Source organism: Theropithecus gelada, chromosome 15 (assembly GCF_003255815.1).
Source record: "Theropithecus gelada isolate Dixy chromosome 15, Tgel_1.0, whole genome shotgun sequence".
Lineage (NCBI taxonomy): Eukaryota > Metazoa > Chordata > Mammalia > Primates > Cercopithecidae > Theropithecus > Theropithecus gelada.
Window position 1 is genome coordinate 84,247,578 of NC_037683.1, and position 23,074 is coordinate 84,270,651.

The following is a 23,074-nucleotide window of genomic DNA, read 5'->3' on the forward strand; positions in this document are numbered from 1 at the left end:
CTCAGCACACTGCAACTTCTGCTTCCCAGGTTCAAGCAATTCTCCTGCCTCAGTCTCCCAAGTAGCTGGAATTATAGGCACGTGCCACCATACCCAGCTAATTTTTGTATGATTATTGATTCTTAACAGCACGATTGTCATGACGAATTACCCAGGAGATATGGTATCTGCCATCTGCCATTATCGCATATGCCTCTACGGACCAAGGAGCTAGGCAAGTGATGTGAGTTCAGTTAACATTTGTTGGATTCAGTTTAATTGTTTCCCAAAAGTATTTAAGCTATTTATGCTGAGCCAGAAGACATTGCTGTTTTCAGGTGAAAATTGCTTTAATTGCTGTATGCATGGTTCAACCTAACCTTAAAGAGAAGTAATAAAATCAAATGTCCATGAGAGACATGACGAGAAATAAAAATTCATTTTTAAGTGACATTTCAAGTATGATTTATCATTGAATAACTTCCTTTTGTTCAATTTGGTATCACATTGTATTTTTTCTCTCTGCTGCCTCAGAACAGTTAAGGAATTGAGCAGTACCATAAAAATGAGCTGGTCTTAGAGGGCACACACAGCAGTTATCTTAAAAAAGAAATAATCAAAATTCTGTACCACTTCCATAAATATAAACCAAAATAAAACAACTCTTGGACATCTGAGTTCTCCCTTTTACTTCTTTTGCTTTGCTTTTGTCTGATATCAAGAAACTGCATCCCCGTAATGAGTAATAGTTTGGGATTTGGTTTCTTGCTCGGGTAAAAGATATTTTTGACTTATGTGACCTGTTTTACTTCTAAAGTATAAATACTTTAGTCTCCTAGGGCTTTATCTCCTTTAACTTGATGTTTTTCCTGGTTTGATTTTCATCTTAAAGGAATGATCCAAAATGCCAGTTACACAAAAGTAGGTGCTATTTTGCATGTCCACTTAAAACATGTAAAAGAAAGCGATGACTGTTGATCAAGGCAAGATGCCAAGATTTCTTTCAGTTCCTAGAGGGAAATGGGAGAGAAAAGTGACCTGGGGACCCATTTGTTTTCTGTGGATGGGGAGGTCTTGAGAATTACTCTTTCAAATCCAAGGAGAGGGAAGTGAAAGGCCTTGTTGTTCTGTTTTGACCCAGGAGCCCTTAGTGACTCAAATGATACGTCTCCTTAAGGCTCTCTTTGGGTGTCTGTAAAGGAGATACTTTCCTTATTGCTGCTGATTATGAAGATTGAGTAAATTCCTGTTGAAAGGGACTTTAAAGATACAGGGCTGGCCAGGCACGGTGGCTCAAGCCTGTGATCCCAGTACTTTGGAAGGCCAAGGTGGGCAGATCACCAAAGGCCAGGAGTTTGAGAACAGCCTGGCCAACATGGCGAAACCCTGTCACTACTAAAAATACCAAAAAAAAAAAAAAAAAAAAAAAAAAAATTAGCTGGGCGTGGTGGCTGGTGCCTGTAATCCTAGCTACTCGGGAGGCTAAGGCTGGAGAATAGATTGAGCACGGGAGGCGGAAGCTGCAGTGAGCCAAGATCACATGATTGTGCTCCAGCCTGGGCAGCAAGAGTGAAACTCCATTTCAAAAAATAAAATAAAAACAAAAAAAGATTAAGGGCTAACTTGAAATGTTAATACAACATTTCTCTTTGGGAGGAAAATTTGCTGTCATAAAAATATCCACCCCATAGGGATTTGTATTTTGTAACATGCCTTCGAAAAGATAGCCTATTTTCCATTGTTAAAGGTTATTTTATGAGGTATTTCCCAAAGTATTACGTTGGTGCAGAAGTAATTGTGTTTTTTGCCATGCTATTTATTTTTCTCCCTTGATTTGCTTTAGCACAAGCTCCTGTGTCACTGACTTCGTATTAAGGAATAATACCCTATATCTGCTGTTTTATATCAAATGATATATTTAGACCCATTCTAGGATCTTCTAAGACATCCTAGAATTTGCCAAGTTCTGACTCTTGGATTCTGTCGGTGGAATCTTTACTCCAACTCACAGACCAAGTGTGATCCACTCAGTGTTCTCATGCAGGGAGAAGTACTTAGCATGGACCTGCTACCGTGTTCCAGTGATCTAGCATCTACAAGACAGCAGGAGGATGGCTGGAAACCTCCTCTCCCTTTGAGAGCGTACATAGTGAAAGGATCAAATTTCATAGGCTGATTTGTTTGAGAGTAATACATGGTCAGTTTATTCTCTGTCAATATATTTGTCAATGCATCAAAATATTATAACTTCTAGAAGTACAGAAAGACTTTCAGGATAATGGCTTCCTATATTTGAAATAAAACTAATTACCAATTAAAGTGATGAAAACAAACATATTAATCCAGAGCTGAACACACACACACACACACACACACACACACACACATACACACACACACACACACACTTAGTCAAATTTGGTGCCAAAAATTGAATGGAGCAAACTGTCATCTTTTTCATAAATACTGACTATATCTATGCTTCCAAATTCTCTCTCATTTTTTTCAGTGATAATACATGGACATTTTTTCCATGGATAATGAAAGCGTTTATAGGCTACAAACAAAAGCAGTTTTGAATTTCTTAGTTATGAGAGGTAGAAAATCAAACTATGCCTAAAACTATCATGCTTAGTGTAAGCTAAACAAGGTATGTTAACATTAAGCCTTTCTGTCAGGTCACACACACACTTACACACATACACGTATTGTCTTTATTTCTGGCAAAAGAAAATGACATCAGATAACTAGTAATGACCTAAAGAAGTCTGTAGACTATTCTTAGAATATGTTTGTGAATTTGATGAAAGCTAGGGACCCTTTCTCCAGAAAAGTAAACATACATGTGGGTAAACACAAAAGTGTTTCTACGCAATTTCAGGGGCTTTATGGATCCTTGAAAACTATCTTAGCTGATCATAAGCCTGTGAATACTTCTTTAATAGACCCTTGCGAAACCCCACCATAAATTAAGCATATTGATAGATCTGCAACAGGCATCTGTTTGTGTTATTTTGTGAAACTCACTGAGGCCTCTGACACAAGTTCTAGGATAAATTTTTGAACAAAATTCTATGCCCAGGAGGACTATATCACATTATTGCTGCCCAGTTATATTGATTGGCTAAACCTTCCACAGTGAAACACTGTGTATAGCAGTGGTCTCCAACCTTTTTGACACCAGGGACTGGTTTCATGGAAGACAATTTTTCCATGGACTGCAGAGGGGGCATGGTTTTGGGATGGTTCAAGTGCGTCACATTTATTATGCACTTTACTTCTATTATTATTACATTGTAATATACAATAAAATAATTATACAACTCACCATAATGAGGAATCAGTGGGAGCCCTGAACTTGCTTTCCCATTTAGGGTTCCCATGGTCCCATCTAGGGATGATGGGAGACAGTGACAGAGCATTAGGCATTAGGTTCTCATAAGAAGCATGCAGCCTAGATACCTCATATGCACAGTTCACAATAGGGCTCACGCTCCTATAGGAATCTAATCTGCAGCTGATCTGACAGGAGGCAGAGTTCAGGTGATAATGTGAGTGATGGGGATTGACTGTAAATACAGACGAAGCTTCGCTCGCTTGCCAGCCATTCACCTATGGCCTGGCTCCTAATAGGACATGGACTGGTACCAGTCTGTGGACAGGGGATTGGGGACTCCTGGATAGGATATCACCCCACTCTCTCTCCAGTCTCCTCTTTCTTTCTTGTTTTTCTTTTTCTGTTCACACTTTTTTTTTTTCTAAATTACAGCTCGAATATAGGATATTTAAAAAACTCTAGCAAGATTCACAATCTTACAAATTAGAATCTGAAGGATAAGACTTCATAGAAAAGAAACAGCTTTTTAGAATGTCAAGAATGCTACATTTTTTATTTGTGACATAAAGAAAACATTTTGGGAATCCACTGCATATCCAGCTGGGCTGGATTCATAGGGCTCACTGCCATTTTCTTTATGCCCGTAAAGAAACTGATATAAGTTCCTTTGAAGAGCCTTACAAATTTGTGTCTCACTTAGCTAAACCTACTGGCCATTCTTTGAAGACAAATGAATAAAATAAAAGGTTGTTTAGATTTAATTTAAAAAATACAGTCTGTACGAAAAAAAAATTACCTAGATTCTCCCAGGTCCCTTTTATGGTGAATACTTGTTCTTTGGTTTTGGAATAAAGTAAGCCAATTCCTTAATTGATTGCAGTCATTTTTCATTTTCTACCATCACCAAAGACTTGTCATAGTTCTCAGAACTTTCCATTAGAATTTTATTTGAGAGCAATATAAGGTTGCTTTAAGCAGGAATAGGCAAGATGCTCGCCACACTCTCCAGCTTTTGCAATTTTGGAACGGAAGCATTAGAGCATCCGAAAATGTGAGCTTGAGTAACAGATTTAACAGCTCTGCGTTCGTTCTACAGGGTTTTAGGTTACCCTAGGGCTTTCTAATTACATACTGAACCCTAAGTCCTTGCATAAGATAACCTTTTAGATTTTTGTCACATTTTGTTTCAACTGCTAGGCAATTCAGCCGGCACTCCCAATAAAGCTAAAAGTGTCTAAATTGCCATAAGAAAAGACTGGGCAAGGCATTGTGAGGGAGAGAGGTGGCAAGAGTGAAAGAATGTCTTAAAATTCTAAGCAGTCTTTCTTCTTCTTCTTCTTTTTTAACAGCAACTAACTCTCTCTGCTGATATGAGACTATAATCTATGGTCAGCTTAGCTATTTGTGAAAACATTTGTTGTGTAATAGTAAAATGCCTGGGTAACTAAGAATTTCGATCAAACTAAATTAACTCTTGGGTTTTATGTCAAGGTCACCCACAGATGATCTAAAGTACTTATGGGCCTGAAAGATAATTTATTTGCTGTTGGAAACTGGCTCATATTTACATGGAGATAGAGCATAGAAGATCATTCTCTACCTACATCTTAATGACTACAGGCCACAGATTATTACAGTATAGGTCACTTAAAAAGGGGATTTGCAGTTTAAGTGAGAGATAAGTTCCCGAAGATCTTGAATAATTCAATACTAAGTCTATCAGTGGTGGCTAGATACTTGTGTTTACTAGCTAAAGCCGTGTCCCAATAACATGAACACAGTTAGCAGTTCCTCACCTTGCCAGCTCCAGGGTTACATGATTTTTGTTGATTTAAAAGTCTGTGTAGAGAATTCATGTGTTTTCATATTATGCATCCACGGAGAGAGAGCAGTCAAGCTATTTCGCCTCTTTTAATGGGTACCAATTTACTGCCTACTTGAGAAATAATGGCTGAAGTTTGCACACTACCACAGCTCTTTACAAATAGTTTCAGAATTAGATTCTTGATGTCCTTAACTATTTAGTGCATTTCTTCTGTGGTCTGGAAAGTGTGAGATGAATTTATGAAAACTACATAAATCTGATAATCAGTTGTGCCTGCAAATAGTCAAAAGTATTTTTTTTTTCTTAGTAAGTTTAAGGTGCTTCTTGCAATTAGGAAGATTCCCAGTTATGAATACATGAATATTCAGGTACAACTGTGGAAATATTATTATACAGACAGAGAATATTTTAATATATTATATTTTTGCAAAAGGAAATCTGACTAGAAATCTTTGAGCTATTTAGGAGCAGAGTGAGCCCAAGAAAATATCTAGGGATGACATTTGAAAATAAATGCATTTCATTTTAACTAGAAGGTCTCTTAGGTCTTCTACGGAGGCAGGTATTTTGGATATTGCCTTCATGTTATAGAGTTAGGAGAAATTATCTATTCAAGACAGCCTAACTATAACTGGAATGTGTCTGACCTTACTTGTAAATGGGTAATAAACTCAGATATCTTTTAGTGAAAATCTGTGATGTAGCCAATTGGTGAATGCCAGATCCGATGCAAACCAATCCTGCACGCCATATATTTTTTTGCCACTATAATCCTGCACCTAAATTGATGCTCTGGAAAGCATTTGGAAATAGGAAGTACCACACAAGCTATTAAACAGTCGACACACAACAAAATGTTTCACTTCTAAATATTTATGGTTCTCTAGACAGAAAGAAATTCCTTGAAAGATGGCTTGGGTCCTTCCCTGAGGTTGGAACTTCCCAAGGCATATGTTTCCAACCCACTTTGGGACTAGGCAAGGGTAAAAATAACATGAATTTCTTAAATGTCTTTTTCTCTTATTACCAGTTTCTATGGCAACTCCCTTACTGATATTTAACTTAATGGACCCCCTCTATATACAATCTTTTCATATTGAAAGCTAATAACAATACTCTAGAATAACATGCTTATATATTTTATCTTGGCATGTGAAATTTTAGCCAATTTGGCTGGAGATATGGGGATGTCAAGACACTGAAAATATAGTTTGGATTAACAAGAATGACTTCCTCAGATAGTGATAAAAAATTGAAAACTGATGGTGCATAGCATATCTTTTCCTAGGAACTGAGAATGCAGAATATATTAAATTAATATGACAAACTCCATATTTTTTTCTGTTTTCAATACTGCTAAATGAATCTATTTTGTGCATTATCAATGCTCCAGGCATTTTCACAGCAATCCTGTATTAACGCCCATCGACTGGCCTTCTTTTGGGGCATTGCCTTCTTGCTTTGCTTTTCTATCTAGTAATCAGAGGACAAAGAACAGAAGCTGGGCAGTGGATGAGTGGATTGAATGGGAACCTTTCAGGCCTATTCATAGTCACTTATCCACGGTTCCTGCCGAGTCCCCTATTCACCAGGGCAGACAAAGTTTTTGTGTAAAGGCTACATAGTAAATATTAATATTTTAGAGATTGTAGGCCAAAGGGTAAAATAGAGAAAATTTTGCAGGTACTGACATAATAAGAGAGAAAAAATTTCTACACAATTTTGTATAATTAAAATTCAAAATACAACTGAATATATATATGTTTTAAAATACAGACCTACTAATAAAAATGGAATTTTTGTATAAATGCTGAAGTTTGAATTTCATTTAGTTTTCAAGCCACAAATATTATTATTTTATTTCCAACCATTTAAAAATATAAAAGAACTCATTAGCCCATGAGCTAAATAAAAATAGGGTTGGCTATAATTTGCCAGTCCTCCATATAGATATGTATCTGCCTCCTTATAAAAAATACCCATTTATGGCTGGGCACAGTGGCTTATGCCATAATCCCAGCACTTCGGGAGACCAAGGCGGGAGGATCACTTGAGTCCGGGAATTCAGGATCAACCTGGGAAATATAGCAAGAACTTGTCTCTACAAAAAATATTTTTAAAAATTAGTAGGGTGTGATAGCATGTGCCTGTAGTCCCAGCTACTCAGGACCCTCAGGTAGGAGAATCACTTGAGCCTGGGAAGTCAAGGCTGCAGTAAGCCCTGAAGGTGCCATTGCACCAAAGTCTGAGTGACAGAGTGAGGATTTGTCTAAAAAAATATATATATATATACACACACACACACACACACACAACATATGTATATGTATGTATATACACACATATATATATACATATATATACCCCTTTAGATACATACATATATATAATCCCTTTATGTACTCTGCATGAGATTATCATGATCAAACATTCCTCTCCCCAGCCACTCTCTGCTTGCTCTAAGGCAGTCTTCACCTGTCCTTTATCCTGAAGGTCCACATGAGCTGTTTTCTAACTGAAAACCTGGCAGGAAGAGAGTACAGACAGTCCTTCACTGAGAATGATTTGACTTGCAATTTTTCAGTTTTGCAGTGATGCGAAAGTGATGCATATTTAGTAGAAATCATACTTCTAGTACTCATACAACCATTCGTTTTTCATTTCCAGTATCATTTTCAATAAATTACATGAAATATTCAACACTTTATCATATAATAGACTTTGGGTTAGATGATTGTACCCATGTGTAGGCTCATGTAAATGCTCTGGGCATGTTTAAGGTAGGTTAGGCTGTGCTACGATGTTTGGCAGGTTGTGTATTAGTTGTGTTTTTAACTTAAAATTGTTTGATTGGACATAACCCCATCATAATTGGAGGATTGTCTGTACTCAGACTTGAGGGTCTTTCATATGAGAATTTGGGATAGCAGGTTTTTTTTTAAAGTGGGACTTTAAGATGAACTCTTCAGGTCCATGCTGAGTGTAGACCCAATACCCTGTTTAGTGTCAGGAGGGGCTTCCTTTCCAGCATCACTGATGATTGTGTGGGAAGACTGTTTACTATATGGGAAGCTACTCTGCATCTCTCACGTAAAGAGAAAAGGAGTCACCTGTGTGGGTTATCAAGAAACTTCACCCTGATAATGAAGGGCTTAGATAAGGTCTAAAACTCAGGGCAGAGAGAGAAATCAATCCTCTCTGAATATCCCCAGGTTCTGGAGAGCAGCACCACCTTCTACATTCCAATGAGGCTGGGCCTTTTGCCTGCTCCCTTCCTGGCATCATGGACCCCAAGACTTGCTTGATTGCAGTGAGCCTTCCTGGAAAGGCTTTGCCCCTCACCACTCCCATCTCCATCCTGCACTCTGGAAGCCCTGACCAGTCTCACTCTCTCAGAGGAGGCTTTTCCTCAGGTTTTGAGCTGCCTGTTTGCAACTGGGCAGAATCTTCCATATTCTCATTCTCAGTTTCTGCTTTCTAGGTCCATGACTGTCTCTTTCCCTATGTGCCTGCTGGCTTCCCATCGACTCCTGCTTTCCCTGATTCACTCTCAGCATGTGCTGCTCTATCTATTTTATCTCCCTACTACTGTAAACCCCCACAGCCTTGCTGGACTTTACAAAGCTAACAACATATAAGCTGGAACCATGCACGTCCTAGAAGGGCAGAAATGCATCTTGATGTATATTGATACATAAAAAGTATACAGTTGGCCTTCTGCATCTGTGGGTTCCACATCTGTGGCATCAACCAACCATGGATCAAAAATATTCTGAAAAAAAATCATTTCTGTACTGAACACATACAGACATTTTTCTTGGTTCTCATTCCCTAAACAATAAAGCATAACAACTATTGGTTTAGCATTTACATTATATTAGGCACCATAAGTAATCTAGGGGTTATTTAAGATATCTGCAAGGGTGTGCATAGCCTATATGCAAACACTATTTTATACAAGGGACTTGAGCATTCTCAGATTTTGGTATCTGTGGGAGATTTTGGAACCAATCCCCCATGGACATTGAGGGATGTTTGTATACTGATATTCTATACAGTATTCAATATACAGAGTAGGTATATAATTCACAAAACTGTTTTGAATAACAAATGAATTATTATTTATAAAGCACTTAGAGCCTGGCACTTAAGAGTTTTATGCTTAAACACAAATGTAAAGATGCTTATTTATATTTATTAAGCTTATACAAAGTTTCTGCTTTAAATGTATAAATGATTCATGAAGAGAAAAGAAAAATGAATGCATTTTACACATTTAAACCAAAAGAAGGCTCTGGCAAACAAACGAAATAGGCTCTTCCAAAGTTTGAACACTCTCTCATGCAGACTGATAATATGCCAAGAAAGCCAAATTCCTTTCTCGTGTGTCCAAAAGGCTAACATTTTCTGATTTGGGATAGGTGGCCTTTTGTATCACTCCCCGAACATCTTCCCCCAGGGGTCTCTCCTTATTCATCAACCGGCTTGTTAAGTCTTTCGAGTTCTGTGGGGTGTAAGGAGATGTAAATGCTCAATAACAAAACCCATAAGCCAACTCCAAGTGTATTATATACTCAGAAGCTAACTTAGCTTTTTACATAATCAATGGGAGCTGTTATTCTCTTGTGGCCAGATGGCTCTGATTGAAATATTCTGCTATTAATGTCAATACATTACCAGGACATCCAAGCAGCAGTCCTCTGAATAATTTCAATAGAAAAAGATGGTCAATCCCTTGGGCTGTAAGACAAGTATTACTTTCATAAAAGGGAAAAGCCAACATTATTTTCTTTGGAGCCATTGTTGGAAGGCTGAATCTTTTAATGTAATCTATCTAAGTCTACAAGAAAACTCTCCCAAACAAAGCTATAGTCTCAGTCTCTGCTCTGTGCAAAACCCACATCAAAAGTCAGATCTTGACTTCTTAAATGTAATCGGAGTGGTTTTAACTCATTTTACTTTATAATACGCTACCCATGCTCCCCTGCAAATGTTCCAGGATCTAAGTCCATAGTCCATACAAGTTCCTTGGCTTCTTGACAAAATTAATAAGGAGCAAAGCAGCTAAGGGAATAATGGATTGGCAAATCACAGAAAAGACCTGGTCAATGTTTCAGGGACGAGCTGGGCAGGAAGGTGGATGGTTATAGTGAGGGAAATGGTGGTGGTGGTATGCATGTTAATTTGCTTTCTCCAAATTATAAAAGTAATTTTTTTCTTTGTACCTATTGAAAGAGACAACAATTACTTCTACCTGTCCCAAATGCAAAAAGCTCTATTTTCTCTTCAAGGAATTTTGTTTTTGATGTTCTCTGAGAAACTTACATGTATCCTTCAGGTCCCAGGTTCAAAGACATTCTCATTGTGTGTCCTCATAGCATTTTCTTTTTAAAAGAAGCACATGCCAATGAGCATCCTTTATAAATTTGTCAATAAACTATGATGGTATTAAAGAAAAACTTCTTATATTGCCTTACATATAGCTTTTGAAGTTTTATCGCATTAATTTCATGAGTAATGACTTTTGATGTGGGTTTTGAACACAGCAGAGATGACTAGGCATCTCTTTTCTCTATTAGGTATTTATTTCTGTATTACCAACATGTCATACAACGCTCTACACGTTGAAGTTGCTCACTGACATTTGGGGTACAAAGGAAGGCAGGGGGCTGGGCATGGTGGCTCATGCCTGTAATCCCAGCACTTTGGGAAGTCTGGGCAGGAGGATCACTTGAGCCCAGGAGTTCAAGACCAGCCTGGGAAACATAGGGAGATCTTGTCTCTCCAAAAAAATTTAAAAGTTAGCTGGGCATGGTGGTATGTGCCTTTCGTCCCAGCTACTTTGGAGGCTGAGGTGGGAGGATTGCTTGAGCCCGGGAGGTTGAGGCTGAAGTGAGCTGTGAGCGATTGTGCCCGTGTGCTTCAGCCTGGATGATAGAGTGAGATCTTGTCTCTTAAAAAAATAAAAAGGCAGATAGGTTAAATGACAATGTAATTATTTCCACAGAAATTTTAAAATTATTTATGATAGGAGTAATTTTCTCTTCATCAACTGACCTGCGATGCAAAGTAGACAGATGTGATTTAAATTCTCATGATACATATGTAACAAACTTGCACATTATGCACATGTACCCTAGAACTTAAAGTATAATAATAATAATAATAATAATAATAAAATGTGATATAGGTACGTGTGGAATACTACTCAGCCATAAAAAAGAATAAAATAATGTCTTTTGCAGAAAAAAAATAAAAAATAAAAAATAAATTCTCATGAAATCAGGAATTATACCAAATGCCCAGTGTCTATGCTCACTGGGTTTCCTGTGGGCTACTGAGATTGCTTCCTGACTGACTTCCCTAATATAATGATCCTCACTTAACTGCTAGCTGTCACTCACAAATACAGTCTTTCTGTAAATATACAGTGGGTTTTTAGGAAAAGCCCATTGTTTTTAGGAAAAGCCCACTCCTTTAGTGTGATATGGAAGACTCTCCTTGTTCTGCACCCAACCTTCATCTCCCCGTCTCCTTCCAGAGTTCTCTCTCCACCTGATCCCAGTCTCACCAGAGTATCCTCACCCTCTTCCATGCAGGGGGATTTTTAAACTTTCTCTTAGCCACACCAATTTTCAGATGAGTATCTTTCCTCACTCCTGGTTTCAAGAGGAGGAATTTTTCCTATGCACACCCCTGGACTTTCTCTGCCCCTTTACTTACTTGGCTATCCAGTGAATTTGAAAAGACTAACTGGGTTTGCTTAGCTCTGCCTGGCTCTGTTTCCTCTTGACATCTGCCTGCTTTCAGAGAACCTGAGATCTCCCAGCTCCTTCGGGAACCCAGACCCTGAAGATGTGCACTGAGGTGAGGAGGTGAAGACTCACCATAGGATTCTGCCCAATTTTGGAGTGTCATTAGGCCCACTTGGCCAATAAAACTAAAGTCCCATCTGTTCACTTATCCCCTGTAAGTAATTTTCAATGATATCTTGAGTTCTGCCAAGTACTTCTTTTATTTCTCGAATTGGTCAGAACTTGGATGCTGAAAAGGGATACTATTTCTTTCTTTCTTTATTTCTTGAGATAGGGTCTCACTCCATCACCCAGGTTGGAGTGCAGTGGCATGATCTTGGCTCACTGCCACCTTGACTTCCCAGGCTCAACTGATCCTCCAACATCAGCCTACAGAGTAGCTAACACCACAGGCAGGCACCACCACATCCAGCTAATTTCTGTATTTTGTGTAGAGACAGAGTTTTGCCATGTTGCCCAGGCTGGTCTAGAACTCCTGGGCTCAAGTGATCTGCCTGCCTTGACCTCTCAAAGTTTTGGGATTACAGGTATGAACCACCATGCCTGGGCCCCTGGGGGTACTATTTAACCCCTCAGAGACCCTTAAGTCAAACTTCATAGTTCAGATGTTACCAGTTCCTGAGGCCCTTCCTAACTTCCTCAGCAGGTATTAATTATTCATTACTTTATGATCTCATTTTTTAAAAAGAATGTCTTTTGGTGATTACTGTATTCTGCCTTGCTTTAAGGAGAACTTCCTCCACTTCACTGTAAGTAAACTCATTCTGACAGACTCCCCAGCCCTCTCAGGTAACATTCTGGTTCTCATTCTGGTTCTCACAGTGCCTCACACTCAAAAGGTAGTTTAAATACATGCTTGTGAAATAAAACAAAAATAAAAACGTACAATGCTTAGGATCATACCTTAGGACTAGAAGAGATAAAGGGACGGGAGTAACATGGTAATCATGAAGGGGTTGCCTGTCATACCTCAACACTGTTGGAAGGTATCCTGCCAACATGGAAATGACAGCCAATTGGGTGGCCTCATGGTGTCCTTTTACAGGCCTTAACTACGGGTCTCAGCAGTGGTCACAGACCTAGAGAAGAACATGCTGAGTGCCTTGGGTGGGTGTTTCCATTTCACCTGTCCATCTGGATTACATCTGAAAGAGCCCAGATTCTTAGGGACTTGAACAGCCAATTTCAATTCAGCCGTCCCGCACTTTTAAATTGAAGCCTCGCTCTTTCTCAGAATTGAACCCAGCTAAAGTGACAAAGTAGCTCGGCCACCAGGGAGAAAACATTAACAAAGGTTTACATTCTTCCCCTTGCTGGAAGGATATCTACAAAGCTATGATTTCCTCCACCTGAAATGAACTGGAACTATATGACTGAAATGGAAACCTAATTCTGTTCCCACTGAGGAGATTGGTATGTTTTCACAGCTCAAATGCTGTAAGCTACGGATGACCTTCATTCACCACCAAGGTCATTAAAGTAACCATTATCATACATGAGACAAAGGAAAGGCAATGATTACTCTGGATCTAGTGATGGTATTTCATCCAATTTCTGATCCACAGTTGGGAAAAGTGATAAATTGTTACTCGATTATCTGGGCATCTTTTGTGAAAAATAACTTGTTAAGTCTAATCTGATCCAATCTTTACTGTGACTAAATCCTCAGTGAGAAATATGGATGACAACACTGTGGGGAACCTTCTTTCCTCTGGAAAAGGAGTTCCCTCCTTGTTTCCATGTGCCGGGAGCTCCATTAGAATGGCACATCTAGCCTCTGGTCTTTCCTTTACTTCTCTCCACATACAGAATTGAATAACCTGATTGGTGGTGACTATTGTGTTTCTTGATTGGATAGAGCTAATCCTGCAGTAATGGGAAAATTAACTTATTTCTTCCTTTCCCTCCAGGGACCAGTGCCAATCAGTCATCTTGGTAAAAAATGTCTGCTACAGACCAATCTTTCTTCTCTGGTGGGGTTTCTTGGAGCTGAGGCAGGCCAGCAAATCCATCTGACCCTCACACTAAGTCATTAATTCCAACAACGTCATCATTAATAAAAATGATATTTTGATCTCCACCTGCCTGACTGTGGTGTCTAGCTCTCAATTTGAAGGCTTGATACTTGATTGTATCCGGTCAAGAGTGGGATACAGTTTACTGGGTCTCTCCAAACTCCAACACCATGAACTGCAATACAGTCATTTGTTTCTGACATTCGCTTTGCAGCAGCACTGAACAAAGTTGAGCCTCTGGTTCAACTCTGAACATGAACTTTTTTTTTTCAAGTACAAATATTACTTTCTCTGAAAGACAATTTTTTCTTGAAGTCCTTAATTTATGCATCTTAGAAACAAAAAACAACTGCAACTTGGCAGCATGTTTAAAAAGCTCATTACAAATGGAACTAAAAACAAAGTTGCTTGTGAATTTCTGGGTTGTAGTGGATGATTTAATGTAATGAAGTCCACTGGGCCAATTGAATGTAGATAGTTTATACCAGTCATCCCAGAGTAATTATTCTGGATAAATTAATGTTATTCTCTCCCCTTAGGAGAAGTAGCCATTGCTGAGCACTGGCGGGGTGTCAGGCACTCAGCCAGGTGGGCTGCATATCTCAATCTGCTCCACAACCTTCTGATAGAGATATAGTTGGCCCTTGAACAACATGGGTTTGAACAGCATGGGGCCACTTACATGTAGATTTTCTGCTACCTCTGCCACTTCTTGAGACAGCAAGACCAACCCCTCCTCTTCTTCTTTCTTCTCAGCTTACTCAACATGAAGATGATGAGGATGAAGACCTTCATGATGCCCACTTCTACTTTGTGAAGAGTAATGTATTTTCTTTTCCTCTTCCTTATGATTTTCTTAATATGATTTTCTTTAGCTTACTTTATTGTAAGAATACAGTATGTAATGTACAAAATATGTGTTAATTGGCGGTTTATGTTATAGATAAGACTTCTGATCAACAGTGGGCTATTAATAGTATTTTTTTTTGAGAAGTCGAAAGTTATGCACGAATTTTTGACGAACCCTCTAAGGGCAGCATTGTTCAAGGGTCGACTGTATTGTCATTTCCATTTTACAGTTAAGGAAACTGAGGCATAAAGGGTAAATTGCAAAATTCACACAACTAGTAAGTGTCAGAAATGGATTTCAAGCAAAGTCCTGTTAGGAAACCTACAGTCTGAATTCTTGATGCTCTACTGAGTTGTCTCTCACTGAGGTGACCATCGAATTTGTCATACAATCAGGACATACTTGCAAGTAAAGGGGTCATTATTAATAATTACTCAGGGATGAAAGGTATAAACTAGAGTTATTTAATCCTGAACAAACCAGTGTATACAGTCACTCTACCTTGCTCATACCTTAGGGTCTCAAACTGGTTTCTGGTAGCTTTTAAATATAGATACAAATCTCAAATATTTAAAAAGGGACCCGCATTTGTTCATTGTTCCTTCTCTTTCTGGCTTAAAAGGGCCAAGGCTCATTGTTGCCCCTCCCTGTTTCCTGGGATCAAGTTTCTCGCTCTAAATCACAGCTGTTCATTATCAGAGCTATTTCTTTCTTTAGCTACATGGAAATGAAGCTCCAGGGAAGGATTAGATCATTAAGCAAAGGAAAACAGCCGCAATATAGCAGCACCTGCATAAATCTTATAAGGGGAAAATATAAATTGAATTTTTTTTTTTTCATGTTCTAGCATATCCTTGATGGTGCTGCAAATAAATCCCTTCTACTTTTCTCTCTTACAAATGAATGCCCCATCCAGAAATGAGATGATGAGAAATCAGGAGACAGTCATGGCCTAGAGACATGCAATGGGTGCTTTGGGTTCTTAATCACTGGAGTATTTAACCCCATATCCTACTTTGTCCTGTCTGTGAAACAGTTACTTGCTTCTTTCTACTGCTGCCACCAAAGGATCTATTTGATTGCAACAATAAGGGCTAATACCATTATTGTAGAAAGTAGACTATCTTAATGTTATAAATAAGAGACTGGCACTTTAAGGACTTCTCTTAAAACCCTGATTCTAATGTGCAAAAACTAATTGATTCATTGAAAATTATCCCAATAAAGAGGTGTGTCGAAATCTCCACTTCGAATGTCTCTCAATTTTAGTGTGCATCAGAATTCCCTGAAGGAGGAGCGATTAAAACACCCACACGGCCGGACCCCACCTCCAGGGCTTCTGATCAGCAGGTCTAGAATAAGACCTGAGAATGTGCATTTCAAGGAAGTTTCCAACTGATGCTATTGTTGATGGTCCCAGGACCCACACTTTGAGAACCAGTGCCTCAGCGTAAAGCAGCAGGGAAGGGAGATTTTTGCCTGTGAAAAGAAGTGAAATCTAACGTGTGCTTCCTGGAGCGAATTAATGCAAAAGTCCATGGAATGAGATTGAAATAACCACGAACAATGTTTTTTCCAGAAGTCTATTTTAAAGTCTAAACCAGGCATCAGCAAATTTTTTTCTATAAAGGGTCAAATAGCAAATATTTTCAGCTTTCAGGCCAGATGGACTCTGTTGTAACTACTCAACTCTGTGGTTATAGTGACTATGTTGCAGTAAAGCTTTACTTACAAAAACAGATGATGGCAGGCTGGATTTGGCCCACTAGTTGTAGCTTGTTCACCTCTGGGTGTAACGTGACAAATTACATAAGGAAACATATATTAGTCTGTTAAGCCTGAGTGTGCCTGTGATCAATGAGAAACTAACCAAGTTGGAAATCTGGCTGTATAAGCCAATCTTTGATGCCTATTTTGGTTGTACAGGATTGATACAATAAGCACTCTTATTATAGAGGCAAAGAGTGGGACACATGCCCTGTTCTTGCAATTCAGTCCCTAAAACTAGCTGTTTGGGACTATTTGAAAACAAACATGCTAAGATTTTACCCTATTTTAACAGGGGTTTCACTGCACTAGTAAAAATTGCCTAGCTATATATTTAGTACCTGTACTATTTGGTGCTTTGCCTAAAAGTAAAGAATATCTTTTCTGTGTAGCGGGCTAATTTATTGAGTTGTTAATTAATTCAGATTGTGTTTTCCATTTGTTTTTCCTTCTTCTCATTTCAAAAGAGACCACTGGGGTGTCTATTCTCAGGAGAGGTTTGTGTTGCTAGCCAGAGCTGCTAGAAAATAGAACTTGCCTGGAGAACTTTTGTGGGGGGGAGGGGGGAAAAGTCCTAAGTCTACCAATTTTCTGAAGGGGAAGAAGAGGAGGGCAAGTGTCTTTGATGGGGGAGAAGTGGGAGCAGATGAGATGTGGAAGAAATGATCTGAGCCTTGGACGAGAGGGAAGAAGGGACTCGCAGCATCCCTAACAGTCAGTCCCCAGGTCTCTTCCTGCTTGGCCTGTCAGTAGCATTTGACACAGTTGGCCATTTCATTCCTTCCTCTTGGAAACACACTCTTCACTTTGGCTTCCAGACAGTGTTGAAGGAAACCAGAATATTCCATTCTAAAATATGCCTCTTTGACATAAATATTTTTATGACACAATTTTTTAAAATGGTAGAAAGGGCTACCTGAGCTCCCCTTTCTTACCTATAGCAAGCCACAACAATTCCTGGAGAGATTCTGCCTTGCCTCTGTTTACCTAAAAGCAGAATTACGAAGACAAAAGGTCTTTCTACCCTCCTCACTCCCACCTCTCCCACCTGAAAACAAGATAGAAGTTCTCTTTGAACAGACCTTTATCACCTCAGAGAGGAGCTAGAGTGAGGACATTTTACTCCCTATCAATTTACCTTCCCACATTTTCCCACCTCTAGGAGCCTAGGACTGCCTTCCTCTTTGCCTTGTCACTTTCCCAAAATGTACTGTTCTGGTCAGGCGCGGTGCCTCACGCCTGTAATCTCAACACTTTGGGAGGCTGAAGCGGGCAGATCACTCGAGGCCACTAGTTCGAGATCAGCCTGGCCAACATGGCAAAACCCTAGTTCTACAAAAAAAAAAAAAAAAAAAAAAAAATTAACTGGACATGGTGGCAGGCACCTGTAACCCCAGCTATTTAGGAGGCTAAGGCAGGAGAATCCCTTGAACTCAGGAGGCGGGAGTTCCACTGAGCCGAGATCGCACCACTGGGCAACAGAGAAAGACTCCATCTCAAACAAACAAACAAACACCCAAAAAACTATTGTTCTTTGTTGGATATACTATGTAAGTAGACTTCTAAACCACTGCTTTTGAACACATCCCCTGCGTGATGTGAACTGCATGTGTTAATAGTTTGTTTTTCTCTTTTTCTCTCATTATTTTGTTACAGAGGTTTGTCTCAGCTACAAACTTATAAGGGTTAGAGAAAATTCCATTTTCTCCCCTTCAGTGCTCTCTCCCAGTTTCTCTCTTACCTCACTAGCTGCTCCTTCTTCCTCTTTTTTGCTAGTTCCTCCTTGCCTACCTGACGTCTGACAGTAAGACTGTCCCCAAACTCAGTTCTTGGTTGCTTTTCCTCCCCTTCCCTTCCCTTCTCACCTTGTCCTCCCCATGACTCCATTTGAAATTTCGGCTCCTACTCTGCACTCCCTTCTCTGCTTTCTATCTCTCCTTGGCCCTTATCACTATTCAATACACTATATATTTTGCTTATTTTCTATCTCCTCCCCTGCAAATGCAAGCTCCGTAAAGGCAGGAATTACGCAGGCAACTTGTCTTAGGGGGACTGCTGTGAAGTCCACTGTGGCATGCTGAACCCTTCTGGCCAGTGAAGCCAGCTGCAGCCAGGGTCCCACTGGCTTTACTTTGGCATGGGAGTACCAGAGTCACCCACTTTGCAGAGATCAAGCAAGCATAGACAATTAATTTATCAGTGGTTACTTCGGCTGGCAAAAGTTAAAAGGCTCTTTCTTAACATTCCAAGTACTCCGTAAGCACGAGAGAAGGAGCATGATCATGAAAGAGAGAGAGGAGAGAGGCAGAGGAAGGAGAAAGGTGGGGTGAGGGAGAGATGGGGGCAGTGGTGTGGGGGGGTGGGGAGAGAGAGAGAGATAGAGAGAGAGAGACAGAGACAGAGACAGACCGAGAGACCTAAAAAAGGTTAAGATTGACTTTCCAAAAAACCAGATGGAAAGGGTCTTGGAATTTGGTTTATTTGAATAAAAGAAAATGTTTACAAGTGACATTTCCTACATACCTAAGTTTATGAACAATAATTCATACACCCTATAAGAGTTCTTATTACTTGAATAATGAAAAAAATAAAACAAAACAAATCCTGCTTTACATGTGCAAAAATAGAATCTAAGAATGGAAATACAAAGATAAAGTGAACTTTCTACTTCTCCCCAAACTCTTCATGCGGGCCGCCATGTTTAATTGCAGCTCGTTTCTCAGCCTCCCGCAGGATTTTATTATAAATTCTATCATGCACCAGAGTCAGTGTGCACTTCCTCTGTTCTCCCTCTGGGTGGAAGAAATGCTGCTAATGAGGAAGGGCTCAGCTCAGATTTGTTTGATGACCAGAAAAGCTGACTCTTCAATCTTTTCCTCCCTGTTTTAGCACAGGCACACCTGTTTGTTCACCCTGCCTCGTTCCAGCAGGAATTGCCCAGTACCCCATGTGAACCCAGAGATGCCAAGGCTCCTTAGCCAATGAGAGTTCTTGCTTCCTCTGCCTGCGGTTTAGGACTTGAATGTTTGCCTGCTGGGCTGCAGCACGTGAAACTCATTACACAGCTTTGAAACCTGGCCTCCAACACAGAACGAGAACAGCCTGTTCATGAGGAGAAGAGCTGTTTGTTTCAGCTATGGGTGCCAAAAAAGAAAAAAAAAAAAAAAAAAAAATCAACTGTTTCCTTATTTGGCCATTTTAGGGCATAAAATCTCTACTTTCCTCCTTTGCCTCAGGGGTTCATGATCTTGAGCTGAGGGTTCAAGGTTAAAAAGTTTTTGGCCGGTGACGGTGGCTCACGCCTGTAATCCCAGCACTTTGGGAGGCCGAGGCAGGTGGATCACAAGGTAAGGAGTTTGAGACCAGCCTGGTCAATATGGTGAAACCCTGTCTCTACTACAAATACAAAAATTAGCTGGGCGTGGTGGTGCACGCTTGTAGTCCCAGCTACTCGGGAGGCTGAGGCAGAAGATTCGCTTGAACCCGGGAGGCGGAGGTTGCAGTGAGCTGAGATCGTGCCACTGCACTCCAGCCTGGGCGACAGAGTGAGACTCTGTCGCAAAAAAAAATAAATAAATAAAAATTAAAAAAAAGTTTCTATTCTGTTAACAGCTATGACAACTATGACAACTTTATTAGTGACATCTGGGAGCACTATTTATAATCATTTCCCAAGCCTATATGAATGATTCCTCAGTTTTACATCTATTAGTTTCAATGGCTTGACATGATCTAAATAATACTTTGAAGAGACAGACAAATAATTATAAATCCTAAGAAGAGACTTTGAAGGGTCCTATGATAAAGTCCCTGATTTTAAGATGATTATCTCAAGCAAATTAAAATCTCAGCTTGCTTTTCTTTAAGATCCCCAGGGAATGAAACACCTTATCTTCCCTAAATATATCTCGCTATAAAACTGTTGATCATGGCAGAAAAGTGCTTGGTCAGCATAAGTTTTCCCATTAATTTTATGTGTGTCTAACTTTCCAAAATTAGCATCCTTTTCTACTGAATGGAATGATCCTAATCTGGACTGAAAAGCAACCATGGGCAATTATCATTTTGAATAAATGGAGGAAAGTCAATAGTTATTTCTTTTTCCATAGAAATGGAAATACTGAGGCCATGGTACACTGACTGCTGTAAAATATATATCATTAGATTCTCTAAATTCATAAGATAAAAATGATTTAACAATCATGATTCAACAGTCAACTTTCTCAGACTAAATGCTTTTATGCCCATGAATTGGAAGTATGCATGATGGTCTTTGCCTGTACATGTTGCTATTTATTTATCCTGAGTCTTCCTATGTCATTAGTGTTTTATGATTTGTCCTTTTTTATTTCTTATAGCTTTTTAGTATCTAATCCCTTCTATTACATCTTTGCGTCAGGTTGGAAATCAGAGCTAAAAATAAAGCCAGGGAAATCAAATAGTGATGCTTATAACAATTTATTGAGCACCTACTTGCATAGGCTAGGCACTATGCAAGGTTTTCAGAATGACAACAATGAATAAGACGCAGGCTGTGCTCTATAGGATCTCACAATCTACAGAAGATGGGACACTGTGAAGGTAGATGGGAGACTATGAAGGCTCCATTCTACCAAAAGGAGCTGTATGTGGGAGAGGCTGATATAGAGTGCAGCAAGAGCACGGAGGATGAGGTGAATGTGGGCCCAGGAGGATACCAGCGGATGAGTTGGAGGGATGGGAGTTCTGGTAAGATTACAGAGAAGAGATGATTTTTAATCTGAGACTTAGAAGAAATGCAGGTTTTGGCCAGGAAGTTAGAGTGAGAAGAGAATGAAACTTTAGCAAATGTCAGAAAGAGACAAAACCACATCCAGTAGGGTATATCATTTAAGGGAAACTGCAAGTAGCTTGAAATGGGTGGGACATAAGATCTACATGGTGTTATGTTAGGGGAAGAAGATATAAAATCAGAGGAAAAACATGAAAGGTAGTTAGCAATGAAATACGGAAGATATTGGGTTCCATCAAGATAACAGGTTTCTATGTTATGCTAGGAACCTATTGTATCTAACCACCAACAGTAAACTTTGCTGACTCTGAGACCAATGCCAGGCAAACATTTGCGACCCAACTCTTTCTAATCTGAAAAGAGAGCTCAAAATTCTTCCCTGAATGTAAAAGTGTCTAAGAAGTCTTAGAATGGTGGACAGCTCTCCTGTTCAGACCTACTTGTTTACAAGAACTATCCCAGTCCCTGAACAACTAATTCCAATGTAGAAAAGTCTCTTTGCTGAAGAAAGGGAGGTCTTTAGCTTGAATAGGAAAATGGGTGAGATAAACATGACAAGCCAATACCAAGAAACCAGTTTCACTCAAATTTGTTCTGTTCCCTCAAAGTTATTTTTTTGGCTTCATTATTATCTTTATTGACAAAGTAACTTTTCTTTAACAAGCATGACAAATATTTCAGTGACACAGCCAACTGTATCAAGTCATTTCATAAAATGAAGAAGCAGGGATATAGATTGTGTTGTTTTCTCCACACAAATTATTCCTTAGAGGGAAGACCCTCTAAAAGGCAGGGAAAGCTTTAAACATGTTTACTTGAGAGCACCTGAAAAATGACGTCATTACAGTCTAAAGTGAACTAATCATCAATTTGGCATTTGTGTTTTGGAAGGCCTTTCCCTTGACTGAGGCAGTAGAAAGTTTATGTGATTGGGCTGAACAGATTATAGCACCCACAGAAGGAAATAAGATGTTCTTGATATACAGTCACGTGTTGCATAATGACACTTTGGTCAATGACAGACCACAGATACAATGGTGGTCCCATAAGGTAATAATAGAGCTGAAAAAATCCTATCACCTAGTGACATCTTGATGATCCTGACACTGTGCAGGCCTAGTTTAATGAGTGTGTTTGTGTTTTCATTTCTAAGAAAAAAATTTAAAAAAATAAAAAGGTAAAAAATTTTAAGAACAGAGGAAAGCTCATAGGATCAGCAAATGAAGAAAATATTTGTGTATAACTGTATAATGTGCTTATGTTTTAAGCTAAGTGTTATTGCAAAATAGCCAAAAAGTTTAAAAAAATTAAAAAGTTTACAAAGTAAAAAGTTACAGTCAGCTAAGGTTAATTTAGTTCTGAATAAAATTTAAAAAATAAATGTAGTATAGCCTAATTATATAGTGTTTATAAAGTTTACAGTAGTGTACAAAAATATTCTAGCACTCACTCAGTGACTCACCCAGAGCAACTTTCAGTCTTGCAAGCACCATTCATGGTAAGTGTCCTATTAAGGTGTACTATTTGTATCTTTTATATAATGTTTTTACTGTGTGTTTTCTACGTTTAGATACACAAATACTTACCATTGTGTTACAATTGCTTACAGTATTCACTACCACATAGTAACATGCTATACAGGTTTGTAGCCCACAAGCAATAGGCTATACCATATAGCCTAGGTGTGTAGTAGGTTATACCATCTAGGTTTGTAT

The 23,074-nt window shown here is 39.1% G+C and overlaps 1 protein-coding gene across 26 annotated transcripts in view; it reads right to left on the reverse strand.

The window, feature by feature from the left end:
- TRPM3 (transient receptor potential cation channel subfamily M member 3) overlaps nucleotides 1-23,074 on the reverse strand; it is a 904,668-nt gene that overhangs the window by 235,372 nt on the left and 646,222 nt on the right. The window lies entirely within an intron of this gene.